The 15,341-nt window shown below is 40.9% G+C and overlaps 1 protein-coding gene across 4 annotated transcripts in view; it reads left to right on the top strand.

Moving 5' to 3' along the window:
- The window catches only part of GABRB1 (gamma-aminobutyric acid type A receptor subunit beta1), a 109,018-nt gene that overhangs the window by 81,827 nt on the left and 11,850 nt on the right, over nt 1-15,341 (top strand). The gene's annotated exons all lie outside the window — the stretch shown is intronic.

Below are 15,341 nucleotides of genomic sequence, written 5' to 3'. Positions count from 1 at the left end.
GTCTCTTTATTTTATGATGGTAGCTGTTAGAGAAGTGCCTGTAAGGCTTTTTAAAATAATCTTTATTATGCTGGCCATGTAGCTTCCCTTTTCAGTGTTTCCCATCTCGCTACTGATCCCCCCAGTCCCTTTCTGCTTGTTCAAAACTCAGTCCAAGTGTCACAATCCACCACTTTACAGTTGCTTGTTAAGATGCATGGTTGTCTTCACATACTAGGGCTTTGCAGTCCCTTGCCCATTTTTGGCACAAAACCTTTTTCTTCCTTGCTGCTGCTTGGCTCATCTTCTGGCTTAAACTTATTAAGGTATGTAATGGATGCATTTGGATGATGAGTCAAGACTTGATTTTCAAAATATAGTGCATAACACTTCTCAGTCACTTTTCCATCTGATTAGCAGAGGAAACGGATATATATACAATACCACAGCAATCAAAATGTGTGACAATAGTGAAGTTGCATTCATATTGAACACATACCTAGTTTATTTGTTGGGAGGTAGTTGATTTGAAGTCCCCAGCTCAGTCATGACAGAAGATGATGAAAGTAGGTAAGCATTTATCTGCTAGCATATATCAGCCCAAATAATGAAATTAGACTGACACTTTACTGGTTTGTACCTCTCTTTTCACAAGCTCTCACATAAATGAAGATTTGTAGGGATAAATGTTCTCAGTGAGAATGGATTTAGTACTACCACTGAGACCTCATCAAGAATCAAAATTAGCATCAGATGGAATAAGCAATTAAAATGCTAACACAACCAGGGATGAGAGAATACCATGTCATTCATGTGGCCAGTCACACATGCCCAAAAGAAAATTGCTTTTCAGACCTTTTGAGCACTTGTATAAATAATTCACGTCTCCAGAGATGCATATGTTGATACGTTAAGACTTGTTGAGGTGATCACAATTTGCAACAGGTCAACATTGGAGAGTCAATTTCTTCTCATGAGTATTTAGGTCAGTTCTACTAACAACAGAATCATTTTCCAAAAGCACAGATATGCTTACCTACTACTGGAAGCCCACAAGTAGTAGATGTGTTGGGGCACTGGTGTCTTTGACAACTTTCCACCTAAAACATACTTTCTGATGCACCACAGTTCTTCTATTCTGCATGTCTAAAATACTTGAAAATTATGGATCATATGGCCTGGGGTGCCCTAAACCAGGACATCATATTTGGAAGAATAGAGTTCTGAAGGCCAAGCTGCCTGCTTCTTTCTTAGGCATTTGAGTACAAGTAAGCCACTTGTCCAGAGTACTCTGCACTCCGTAGTGCCAACTAATCCCCTTGAGAATAATGAGGGGACAGAATGAAATAAGGTGAATAAAGGGGTGATAACCATGACCATGGCTTCTCTGCACATGCCATGTGTGTTAGGCATGTGCCATTTGCTTCCATGACAGAACCAGTTGATAAGATTCCCACCTTCAAGCTCTCCTTGCAGCTCCTGCATCACCCTTCAGCTACTGATCTTCTGTTCTGTTTCTATTGTGCCAGTATAGAATGTTCACAGAACTAGGTTGAAAATAAAACTCTTCTTTTTTTTTTTTTTTTGGTTAAAAAATGTCTCTGATAGAAAGGCTTATCCACCTCAATTTTGGGACAGACAGGGATTCAATAAACCCCAGGACAGAACTATTCCTTAAGTAAAAGGGCCAAGAAAGGTGGTGCTGTAGTCACTAAGCAAGTCTGCAATAGCAAGCACCATTTCTCACCACTAGACATACTGTGCAGGATGTGCACTGCCAAACCATTTTGAAAGCACTGGAAAGTTGGCTTGTTCATTCGTATACTGTGCAGAGTTTTGTGGCTTAACCCATGTGGCACCAGCTTCCAGAGCAGTACTTTGTACTGTGAGAGCTGCAGGACTTCCTTCATTCCCAAAGGCTGGCAGGCAAGTGGCTTCTCAGAGAGTCCCAGGGTGCTTCCCCATTTCTAAAACAAGCCAGCTGGAGGCACATTTTCCCCTCCAAAACCTGAGTGCTCCCCAATGCATCCACAACAGCTGTGCAGCAATGTCACAGAGCACCAATGCTGAAGCACACACAACCTGGCTCTCTTTTGGGTTCTCATGAGTTTTTAAGGGTGACTTACTCCTGCCACAGAAGGAGCATGTTCCAGAGGAACCAGGAAGTCCCATAGATTAATTTGTCAAAGAATAGATGAACATTGCACTACTTGTGAGCAGAAAGGCACTGACTCATTTCTTCTTGTAGGGATGCTGTGGTAATTAGCCAAAGACAGTCCCTGAAAACCTAAAGTGACAAGAATTGTTCCTTATTAATACTTAACAGTGAGTAATTTCAGGCATTGCAAATAGCAGCAAAACAGCTGCGTGACACGGGAATGGAAAAGAGCACAAGGAACCAAACGCTGCACAATTATCAAACCTCTCCAGCAGCACAGCAAAGTCATGGATAATGCATGTGCACATTGAGCCAGCAGATTATTTTCATTAAAAAATTGCATTTCCAGCTTTCCTAAAGCTATCTTACAGGACTGCAGAACCTATGTATGCATGGCTAACAACAAGAGAAATGTATACATTTAGGAGGGGAGCATTTTGGCTGCACATGTTCCTTCATACACATTTTTCACAGCTTTACCCAACCAGTTCACCTTATTTAAAATTCTGCAGTGGAAAATGGGGAGACAATATCAGACATTTTGCACTTTTTCCAGTGTCTAATACCACAATGGCCACTGGAAACTTCTGTGTACAGACTCAAGGGACTTTATAACTGGACCTGCTTCATCAGTGGAGCTGGGATCTGTAACAATCCATTTCTCACAGATTAGCATGCACTGGGAAAGAGGAGATTTAGTATTTGGCTGGAGGTTACACAGACTGCTTGGCACTCTCACATGAGCTCTGATGGATGTCAGCTTGGCAATTTAAGATGTTAAATCCCCCAGCTGTTAGTTCTGCTGTATCAGGTAGCCTTTGGCAAGGGCTATGCCTGCTATGGCAGTTCAGAACCCAGTGCCTTGGCACAAGTCCACTGTTCCTGGCAGCAGCCACCACAGGCTCGGGACTTGCATGGGTGCGGACACACAGCTGATAAAGGAACAAGTAGAAGGAGGCAAACAACCAGGGATGGCAGCATCAAAATGCTACAATTATATCACCCAGAGATTGTCTGTCAGAGACTTCTGACTGCATACAACTGCCCCACTCTAGCATCCTTCTTTACAAGTGCTAACCTCACTGCACTACCTAGAGGGTAAGACAGAATACTGGTATTGTTTTAATATTCTTTGTTCCTCTGAGGCTGCCAGTAGCACAGTAGCAGCAGGATCTTGTGGAGTAAGCTTGCACCTGGCTTTCACTCATCTGAAAAAAATGTGTGCTGACAGCATCACTCTTACAATAAATTAAAACCCCATTTGGGGTTTTACTTACAGCATCTCACAAACTTCAGTGAAATGTGTTTCACTGTCACAGGAGAGGGAGGGACCAGCTGTGCTCCAGTTTGGCAAAGTTATTTACTTATTGGCAAGCTACTATGTGTTTTACAACAGGTCTGAGCTGACTATCAAAACTGTCCCTTTGGACTCAAAAATCTGTGTCTCTATGACAACAGTTAATGCTGCAGCAGGATTCAGGGATCAACACTGCAACACTGAACTGTGTATTAGCTTTGTCAGCAGCACCCTTAGAAACCACTTGAATGGGTGAATTGAACAAGCCCACAGAAACCCTAACAGAGATACTTGGGGAAAAGAGGAAGATTTATTCAGTTGGCTACAGTATAAGAAATGGCAATTCTGTTTCAATTCCATTGTTTTATGGCTGTCCCTTCTTCATATAGAAACAGATCTAATACTAAATACCTGTAATGCTTCTATGAAAGCACAACCAACTTAGAGTGATATTAAAGTAAATCAATAAAATGTTCCACTTGAACCTCTACATAGTTTGTTGCCAGGAAAAAAACAACTGAGTTCATACCTAAACATTCATTATCACCTTTGTTGGCACAGAGCCGGCTGAGGGAATGAGATTTGAACAGATTTATCACAGATCTCTGCTTGAGACAAGATTGCATTGATCCAGGGTATGGCTGCATTTGAACTACCAAGGATGTAAGAACTTACACCTCAAACAAATAGGGATTTTTTTTTAGAGATGAAAAACCTGTCTTAAATCCAAGCTTTCCCATACAGCTTTTCCTTTGCCTATCTGCAGGCACCAGATATCCAGTAATTTATTCATGCCTAGCAATAAAAATTCACTAATGAATATTGCTGTTCTCATACCTGAGGCAGCAAGAGCTTTGAGCTGGATCCACTTATATATTGTCCCTAAAGCATCCAAAACCACTAAAAGGGCATCTGATCTCATCCTGCCTCTCACCAAGCATATCAAATTGGTTCCACAGAAAGCATAATTTCTCCTTTCTCAAAGGAGCTTGCTGCTCAGAGTATTCTAAAAGCCAGTTGCAAGGCCCCTTCCCAATTAAAAAGAAAAACTGTGGAAGGAGGATGAACCCAATGCTTTTTTAAGAGCTTCTATTTCTGATGTTCCTAAAGAGTACAGCCCCCCAGTACCAGTTGCTTAGGTTTTTCACATCTGTAAATGAAGAGCTTCACTCACTCACTCTCCTGCCAGACTGCCCCAGCTCTCCCATGAGACCTGTCAGCCATAAACCTGTTCTCTGGAATGTGTTGCTTTCCACAGGTCCTGTAAACCCTGGGTAAAAAAAACCACTCATTTTCTCCACTTTGACTTGTCTCTGGTTGTTACAGCATAACACTGGGAATAAAACCTTTCTTCTGCTTCTGGCCAATCCCTTTAAGTGTTCTAAAATACATATTCAGCTTTAAATTTCTTCCAAACTTGGTGGACTAAGAGGAACAAGATAGACGTTCCAAAACTCATCTCATTCAAACAATGCAATGCAATGCAACTGTCTGAATGAAAAAGTCAGAAGGGCTCCTGTCTGCCCATCTTCACCTAATGTGCCAGCTGTAAATGATAGGATGTTCTTAGCATGTCATCCTAATGACAGCTTTCCCAACTCACCAGTGTGCAGGTGGGTCTCCATCCATGCCTGCTGTACTCCCATTGCTGCCTGTGCTCTGATATGCACAAATCACTTTATTTCACAAAGACTCTGCCCCTGGATCAAATGCCATGGTCAAGCTCCCACAAAGCCTAACAAAAGAATAGGCAACAGCAGGACACAGAAAAGCATGTTTTATCACAGCATACTCATAAAACAAGCAAGACAGTACCATACAAAACACCCCAGCAAGAGCAGAGCAGGAATGGAGATCAGCACAAAAGGCTGCCAAGTTATCCCATTATACTGCCCACTGGCATTGCAAAATGACTACTCTCTAGGCAACATATTTTGCAATTTGAAACTCACTTTATAATTTATTAAGGCATTTAGATAATAGAGCCTAGGTTACTCCATATACCCTATGCAGAATATTCATACTGAGCTGGTGTCATTGCAAATGCACTCTCAGAAGGATTGCCCGTGGAGACTCTGCATGCACACAACAATCTGTGGATCCACATTAACTTCTGACATGCCATCCTTCTGAGCTGCAGAGAACATGCTGGCAGCAAAACAAGAGAGATTTTAAAGTTACAGCATGAGCATCCACAGCAGTCAATTTAAACATCACAGGAACACAACAACTAGCACAGAGCTGTGAAACTGAGCAAGTTGTTTTTTAGATACTTTGAGAGGCAGATTCACAAATAGCTTGTTGATATTGAAACTGAGAAATTAGCCAAGTAGGACTGCATGCTTCCTTTTTTTTTTCACATCAAAAGTTAAAATGTATTTTTGGCTCAGTTTGTGTCATTCCTTACCACTCATTTTTAAGTCAGCCACTGAGCTAAAATAATTCATTCTTCACAGCACACTAGTGTTAAGCCACAGTGACTGCTCTGTTTCCACACTTTGGAAATATTTCTTTCCCCAGAGGACTATAAATCAGTTATGTCACTTTCAGAATGTATTTTTACACTGCACACAAATTTACAAGTTACTCAGATGCAGATAGTTTAGTCTATATGACTTTCACATTTTATTTTCAAAAAGATGGATAGCTTGTCTTTATATGGATGCATAGATTTTAATAGCAAATATTTGACATTCAACAATTCCAGAACATGAGCATATGAAATTAGCAAAGCTTGGACTGTCTTAAGCACTTTTTAATTACACACAGAGGAATGCAGAGTTATTTTCACTGACTGCTCTTCTTGTTTAGTGTCATCTCAGTAATCTCAGAAGTCCCAATATGTGACCCAGAGTGTCCCCTGGTGAGCACAGAGGACAGGAAAGCTGGAGCTGAGTCAGTTCCCAGCACAACCTCATCAAGTCTCAGTCCTCAGCCTCTGAGACTCATCAGGCCAGGGCAACAGCAAAAGGAAAAGCTTAGATTGCTTTAAAAAATAATTAAGGATTCATTTGGAGGAAGGGCTGACTTCTCCAGAAGCAGCTGTGCTCTTAGATGAGTCTGTATTTCTGCAGTCAGAGCTGAAGGAAAAATAATCTTTGCACCTGGTAATATAACAATCTTGGAAAAGCTGGTATACTGTGCTTTGAGACAATACAGTTATTCTAGAATGGCACAGTAGAATGGCACAGTCATAAGTATTGTTTAAATATTTCAAGACAAGGTGTCTTCTGCCAAGGTGTGAATTGCTGTATAGAAGAAAAAAACCCAGAACAAACAGGAAGATTCTGGTACTCATGGATTTGCTTCAGTTTGTAAAAATGAAGCCTTTCCCCCAATGCATCTGTATTTACAGATATTATAAATCTTGAGAAATTATCTACTCAGTGCCTATCCCTTCTCTGTCTTGATCTGTATATATGACTTCTTGACACTGCAGTAATACAAATAACAAAACACAATGCCTCAAATCCCAGTGGGAAGATGACTTATCTTAAAATTATCTTAAAACGCCCAAGTACAGTGGACTTGTACTTGGTTCCATGTTGGACAATATTTTTTTTTTGAGTTAGAGATGGAGCAACTGAAAGGTGTTTTAAAAACTTTTGTTTCATTTCTAGTCTCGTGAGAAGGATGAGACAAATTCATTCTACAAATCCATTTCCCAAATTTCTACATTTAACTCTCTGAAAAACTTTATGCACCTGCATTAAATAATTAAAATTTTAAAAGGGTTTTCACTGTCTCAGGTGGGAACACAATATTGCACAGGAATATGTGTACTTGTATAAGACATGCTGACATAGGTAGGAAACATACAATGTCCTGATTCATCTCCAGTCTGAGTCCTGTGGAAAGCAGAGACCCTACTACCTTAAAGATGAGCAGGTTTTGGCTTGACCCACTAGAGCACCAGCCAGGTGGACCTGGATTTTAAATGCTTTTTTCACCAAGTACAACAGCTGTATCTAAAGTTGGGCGAGTCTGCCTGGCAACAGAATGAGAGCACTTAGAAGTAGATCTTAATTAGTCAAATGAAGTGCTCAAGGGCAAGATGTGTTTACAATATAAGCAGACAAAACTGTGTACCATGCAATATTGACTGAACTAAATTAATTGAATGCTAAGCAGCTGAACCTCTGTTGCTAATGTTTACATAATGTGCTTATAAATAGTGTTGTTCCCTTTTTAACTTTGTAAAGCAACTCAAGTCAGAAAAAAACTTCTAGGATTATGGCTCAGACTGTGAGAGTCATCTATTGTACAGCAGCTCAAATGAGAAAAAAAAAGAGAAAGGAAGAAACTGGTGGGGTTGAAAAAGGATTTGCATTGGACTTACAAATTCTGTATAAAATGTGTTCCTGACAGCACAGCACGCAAGGTACCTTTGTCAGGTTTGTGTGAAGGTGTGGAAGTCCTTTGAGTTAGCAAACAAGGTGAAGGATTGCATGAGGCTTTCAGGAGAGGGCAGGTCTCTCTCAGCATGCCAAGGTCTTTCATCCTGAGTCCAGCACTCCCTGTGCTGGTGGGACTAGAGTAGAAACAGTGTGTGGTCTGCATTTTGCTGCTTCTGAAAATGGATATTTACTTCCTCCTCATCAAACCAGAGGAGAATAAAGGTTAGAAGGAAAAAAGAAAGAGGGCAAATAAAAGCAATCAAACCTCTCCAGAAGAGGTCAGGATCTTTGGCTCACCTTTCTGCCAGTTGAGATACAGCTGGTTACCAGTAGTGACCCCACTCAAAAGAAGAATAAGAAAGGGAGAAGCAGAAAGATCTAAACAGATTCAGGAAAAAGGCATCTCAGCATGACAGGAAGAGAAGATGGCTGAGATTTCTGACATTTGCTACTGGAAAGAAACAAATCCTCTCTTTCCAGTCCCAGGCTCTCAAGCACAGTCTGGTACCACCAGCAAGTGAAATGGCATGCAAGGCAAGGAGACTCTTTGGGGTAACCTTCTCATGCATAGCTCCTGCACTAATCACTGTTGACAAGTCTTTAGACAAGAACATGACAGTGTGACTTCAGAACTTTGGTGGTTTCAACCCCACAAGAGAAGAGGATTCAGACAAATGAGTGGGAAATGTGGAAGCAATTAAACAAAATGTTCCTCGGCATATGTAACTACCAAAGTAACTAAAGTGCCATCTTAAAATTTCATGCTTCAGAGCCACTCAAACTAACTTATAAGATGAGAAACTTGCTAAAATTCTGTAGAAACTGATGCATGATGTGTGTGTCAGAGCTGACCTGTCCTTGTACATATTACAGGTACAATTACACAAGCATCTGGGCTGCACAAGAGGACACCAGTCATGAACACATACTGCTTGCCTGCTTTCTTAAAAAATGTTTTACATCAATATATTACTGGTGGAAATTTTTTAGACAATAGGTCATCAAAATTATTCAAGTCCAAATTTGTTCACTGGCACTGCTGACTAACCTGAATATAAGGAACTTCAGAGTTTTCAATGACATCTTAGCCTCTAAGCTACTATGGGCAGGCTGCTTATTACTACACAGAATGTGTGAGCATGAACAAGACTTTTTAATCACAGTTTGATTTACAGGAATTACACAGAGATGTGTAGAGTCAGAGACCCTTAACATCAGGCTAAAAGTCATCACTGCAGTGATGAAAGTATTGTAAAGGTGAAAGAAATGAGATGGGTAAATCAGGCTGCACTGGAACATGTCAGACCCTAATGTTGTACTGTCTTAGATCAAGTGTCAGTCTTAACCATTATCTTGTGTCTGAGAGTGGCCAGCAGAACATATCAATGAAGGTAGAACAGAGCCTAGGACACTTGTGCTGATAGTTCCTCAGTATGCATCTCCAGTGAGTGTCCTGCCCTTTGCTACATCCAGTCAGAAATAGTATCATACTTAACATCCTGGATAGATTTTTATTCTGTGATTCTGCTTTTGAACAAGCAGAAACTAAGGACATTCATGTCAATGAGTGATTTCTGCAGTTTATCTGTATGCTGAATTTCTCTTTATTTCTTTCAAACTAGCCAGTAGATATGATTTGTTGTTTTCTTGGTCAGAAAGTCTGATGGCCTGTAAATAATCATGTGCTCTTCAAACTCACCGTGTTAACTTAGGATCTTCCAGGCTTTTTATCAGCCACCTTGCCTCCAGGCTAAAGAATCTTTACTCAGACAGGTCCTTTCTTCACTGGAATCAAGTGTGTCCTTCATTCTAGTCAATTTAGGATTGCTATTTTGGACAAAGAAAGGAAACTCCATGAAATAGCACAACGTGAATTGGAATGTATATGGAAATGCAAACAAAGAATTTTGCATTTGCTTCCCTTTCCTAATAATTCTTTAGTTTTTTTGGTTTTTTGGGGTTTTTTTCCATAGCTAATGAGAATTAAATTCTTACTAGTGAACAGGAAACAAAAATATCAGTATGCCTTACAGGAGATGCTCTTGCACATGAAAGCCATGCTAGCTAAAACATATCGATGTGTTTCTGATTGTTCATTACATTATATTTATTTTAGCCTTTAAGTTCCTTTGCCATCACTAGCATAGTCCAGTAGAAGGAGCCAAATTAGCTGGAAGGCATTTTCAATACAAGTTTGACTACTTACCCAGAATTCCTAATTTCCCTCTGTTGAGGCACAGTGATACAGACAAGTCCTGCTGTGTTAGCCATTAAACAGATATTAAGCAAAACCAAATAATGTCTCTCCCACGGGACTTTCAGGTTTGTGTCAAGTCTCACTGGCAAAAAAATGATAACAAGTAAAACTGAACCAACATTAAAGGTACTTGCAAATTAAGGCAAGGTTATAATTCACTCTTTGAACTAGATTAGGATCTTACAAGAGTGACTTTATGCTGTAATAATGTTTATTTTCCTCTTCTAATGGATAGGAAGTTATGTCTCCAACTGGGTGGAACAGATTGCCGCATACATAAAATTTATTTTTATTTGAGAAACCTTCTTAAATAACTGACAATGTTTAGTACTCCAGCAAGTAAAAGTAACCAAGTTTCATTAGAGCCAGTGTTGCTAAGGCTAACTCATATCCCCAGGAAAAACAAAAAATATTTCTCAGTGGAAGAAAAAAGTACCTTATACATGCAAATACACACTCAAACACAAGTGGCAGGAAATCTTTTCTATCACCCTAATGTTAATTAGTTACACTGATTTCCAAAACATATCTTCAGATGTGTGGTGCCCCAGTCACAAGTCAGATTTAAGATTATTTAAGATTCAATAGCACAATATACTTACCACTGTATGGACTGCCTTGGTGGTGTGTGGAAGGAATGAGTTATCTTCCTGTTTGAATACAATCATAGGAATAATAACAAAAAAAAAAAAGGTAAGACATTTAGCAACAAAGACTTAAGTTGTTAAGGAAAGACACAATCCAGGAGGAATGGAAGAGGTTTGGGGTACAGTCTCAACCTCAGCCTAAGGACCCTGTCCTTATCCAGGGCCAACAGATTTGTGCACACAGAATTGCTGTAGCCTTTTGAAAGCCCTGTTTAGATCCGAAGGAAGAATGTTGCTGCTGGGTGTTTCAGAGCTACCTGCTCCCCTGCCCCAGAGAATCAGAAGGGAAAAGGGATTCTGTTTGGACATCTGCATTGAATTGCTAATGATAGTGGAACCATGATCTGTGTTTGTGAATGTAACACACATCCTCACTTATCCCAGAGATATTTGAGAAGTGCTGCAGTGTAAAACAGAACAGCCTGGTGACATCCTATACACTGTTAAACTTGGCTAAATCACAATGTCAGCAACATTTCTAAAGCATTTTTTTCTGTGAACAGGGAGATTTATACATAACCTATTTCTTGCCATGTCTGTATATAGTTGCTTTTTAAATCTGTGGTACTTCTGACCAAGCATTCTTACTTAAACTCTCAGATGCCGAGTTTAAAAAAAAAAAAAAAAAAAAAAAAAAAAAAAAAAAAGTTGGCAATTAAGTGCTGTATTTTAAGATTAATTTTAATTAATTTAATTAATTTTAATTTAAGGTATTTTATTTTCGAGACAAGATTTTCTAGGAAGAGGTTTTATATCTCGAGCTGGGCAATTAAATGTACTTTTTAGTGGTTTTAAAGATGGAAAATAATCTAGCAAGCAAAAAAAAAAAAGGCTTAAGTAGAACAAATATTTTTCAGGGACCATTGTTAATTATACAACAAAAAAATAAATACATTTTTAGCGGTCACTTATTATTTAGGTCAACAAAACCACACGGAGAATTCCTGGGAAAACTACTTGATTTAGCGAGCCAGACTGCTAGGGACACCAGCACAGCAATGAGGCCAGGCTCGCTGCAGAAGCTGGGAGCAAACCAGCTCCACAAAGGATCGGTTCGGGGTTCGGCTGCCCGCGCATCCCCCGCGCATCCCCCGAGGCGGAGCGCGGGCGCCCCCGCGCGGTCCCGGGGCGCGCTGCTCCCTGTGCCCGCCCGGGACCCGCGCCGCTCTCCCGGCGCTCTCCCGGTGTTCTCCTGGCGCTCTCCCGGCGCTCTCCCGGCGCTCTCCCGGTGTTCTCCCGGTGTTCTCCCAGCGTTCTCCCGGCACTATCCCGGCGCTCTCCCGGTGTTCTCCGGTGTTCTCTCGGCGTTATCCGGTGTTCTCCCGGCGCTCTCCCGGTGTTCTCCCGTCCGGCCCGTGACAGCTCTTGTCAGCATCACTGAAACACTGCGGGCCCGCGGTGTTTCTGACTCGTGTTCGGACATCACGATCCAGCGGCGAGTGCTGCTCTCTCTGTCACAAAAGCAGAGCTATGCATTTAAATTGGTGGCATGAATAGGTACCCAGAGGGGCAAGGATTACAAGCAAAAGAGCTGCCGAAGGAGTACCTGGGCAGTACTGATAAGTTCGGTGAACAAACCAGCATTAACGCTGGCCACTGCAAGGGCAAGACTCACTTTTCCTATTACTGAAACAGCTTTTCTTCCTTTGTAAACACCACGGCATTTGCTGCTCGAAATAAGGGATTTCCATCGCCTGCTAGCCAGCAGTCAGTGCTTCTCCACACATGGAGGTTTCTTAATTTACATCGCTACAGCTCCTCGCTTAAAGCCGCTGTCCATTTGAAAAAAGAGAAGGAGCAATCTGTCTCCTGAGCTGAGATCGATTCCTGTCTTTAACCTGCAGCCAGCTGTCACCCTTGTAAGTTTTCTAGAACAAAGCCATGTGGACACCTATGAACCACGATCACCTGTGAGATTCCTGCATCTCTGAGCTACTGTCAGCCATGAAAAGCAATGCCCCTCACACACCTAGAACAATGTGCAAAACACATAAGGAAAGGGCATCACACAGCAACAATCCTATCAGGGAATGGACTGCCCAGGGAGAATTTAGACCTTGTTAGTGTCTAGCAGAGATATTACAATGACTGCCAAGGAAACAATGAATGTACTGAAGTTCACTGTACCTAAAACCACAGGAAGATGTTTTTGCTCAACTACTTTTCTAAAAATGTGAATGCTCCTGGGTAAAAAAAATCACTATCCTTTTCTCATAATTTCCATCAACTTAGGGAAGCTTTAATTCAAGAAAAAAAATCGATATATTCAGAAAAAGTAGCTCACATTCGACCCACTTTTCGTTGTATTTGGAAGTTTGGAGAGATTAAAAACATGGCCTATCAGCAGTGACAGCTTGTCTTACATGCAAGCTTTTCCTTTTGGCTAGTTGACTTTATAACCCACTAGTTCTACTTTTCACTCAGTAGCCAAAGTCATAGAGAGCAAAACTAGGGAAAAGCACATTGTCTACATTACAAAACTCACGTAATTTCCTTTTGCAAAAATCCAGCATGACCACACAGTGTATCAGTAACATGGTGCAATCTTTTTGCAGGATGTTGCACCTGTTTTCTTTTTGAAATCTGCCTTCTGATATCCCAGGTGTTTATTTGGCACCTTTGTGGGTTTTAACAACTAAATCAGTAATAATTCACCTTCAGGGAGGGGAATTTCAGCCCCAATAAGGTGCCAAACTATTATTTCTTCTCTCAAAACATCAGAGAAACTGCACAGAGGGTGGCTGTGCTGTCTTAAGAAGCTGCAAGGGAAGTCAGGAGCTCCTGAGGACTGGAGGCTGCCCCGGGTCCCAGCCTGCACTGCCCAAGGAAACAGCACAATCTGAGCTAAATTGGAGGGCAGGATGTGAAAAGGGCAACAGGTGATGACAGCACAGAACAGAAGGATCATTTCGGTCGTTTTCTTCCAAAGCCTGAGGCAGAGTTCAGGATTCTCACATCTAAATCTTCACCTGTGACTTTGCAGCAAGTAGGTGCTCAACATTTAGGTAGTGATGGCCCTTTTGTTTGTTATTCTGTCCCCTACAGACAAAGGAGGGGTATTACCTCTTGTAGAGGATATCTGTGTGGTACAAAGTCCACACATAATCAATGCCCTTTGAGTGTGAGATGGCAGTTCCAATGCCATCTGTTTTGCACCACCTTTTCTGAGAAGATAAATCCTTCAAGAGAAGGTTTTCATAAAACAGATTTTCAAGAAAATGAAGTTAACACTTCCCTGCCAATCTCAGTCTTGGTCTTTTAAACAGTCTTAGCAGTCTTCATTCACTTTCAGCCATTCTGTATCACACCCTACACGCAGCTCATGTCAGCCCTGGGGTTTGTGTGCAAAGCCTTTAAAGCAGCTACTGAGGTCTCAGTACCAAGCAGCTACCTGACCTTTTGCAGCAAAAAGGAATGAAAACCAGCCATGCAGAGCTCTGTGTCACAGCCCTGGCATGGGTCATTTGAAACAAAAATAGCATAAGTAATGGGAAGCCCAGTTTTAAGCTTGCAGCAGCAACCCATATTACATAAGTTGCTGTGGTTTTCAGAGCAATTCAGATAGTTTGAACACCATGGCACTGAGCAGTTCAGAAATAAAATTTGTGAACATTTAACCTTGTTCAGCCCATCACTGTGTGTTTGCATCAAAAATAGCTGTTCAATAGCTGCAGACTTTCCAAGCAATCTTATCCTTTGAGCTTCTCTGACTGTCACCAGGGAAACCGTGGATCTGCTCTGCATGTGGTCAGCCTTCCAGGGCTGAGGCTATTACCAGGCACCATCACAGGAAAAGACATCTCAAGACTAATTTCCCTAGCTTGATATTGCATTTCTTGTGCATATGAAGGGATAGGTTCCTAACTCTGTGGAGGCTTCAAGACTGCAGTTGGTTCAACTGGCAAAAGTACTGTCAAGTTTTTTAAAGGTTTGAGTTCAAACACATGTTTTTATTTGATCTCTGTTATGTGATTTAAACCTGATTAAATCTAACACCTGAAGGAAAAATTTAAAAATAGATGAGATGTTCTTTCCTCTGGTAGATATCTGGGGAAAGTAGAAACATGCAATAAAGTGGAACCAGTTTAAATATTAGTTCAAAAATGTTGTCAATTGCAAGATTTTTTGAAACTCAGTCACTTCTGAGTTCAATCAAAATACTTCTGAAAATGGTAACAATAATGTTAACATTTCCAGTGATATAATAGCAAATTAATTTTTAATTACATTATAAATAATCAACATCACTGTTAAAAGGAAACAGAAGAAAGGTGCTAGTTTTGGAGAAAAAAAGAAATAGTTCTGTGATAACAGAAGATCAAAGATAGCATGGTCTAATTAAAATATAAAATGCTTCATGAATATCAAAGGGTTACCTACAGCTCTGACAGACATTGTCAGGTGATACTACAGGCACCTTAATTCTTCTAGAATCATCTTTGTCTCCACTGGCTCCCCACTGTGTATTTTGTCACATCCTGCATAGGAAATCAAATGAAAATCTGGGGTCTGAACCTGGTTTTACTGTCAGAGCTCCTCCAAAGAGAGTTTAAAAGTTTTGCTGATGATGTGTCTGTCTGTTGGCAAACTGAGCAGCTCAAGCCTG

This window comes from Zonotrichia albicollis, chromosome 5 (genome assembly GCF_047830755.1).
Source record: "Zonotrichia albicollis isolate bZonAlb1 chromosome 5, bZonAlb1.hap1, whole genome shotgun sequence".
Classification (NCBI taxonomy): Eukaryota; Metazoa; Chordata; class Aves; order Passeriformes; family Passerellidae; genus Zonotrichia; species Zonotrichia albicollis.
The sequence above is the reverse complement of the archived record's forward strand: the minus strand, read 5'-3'. Positions and strand labels throughout refer to the sequence as shown.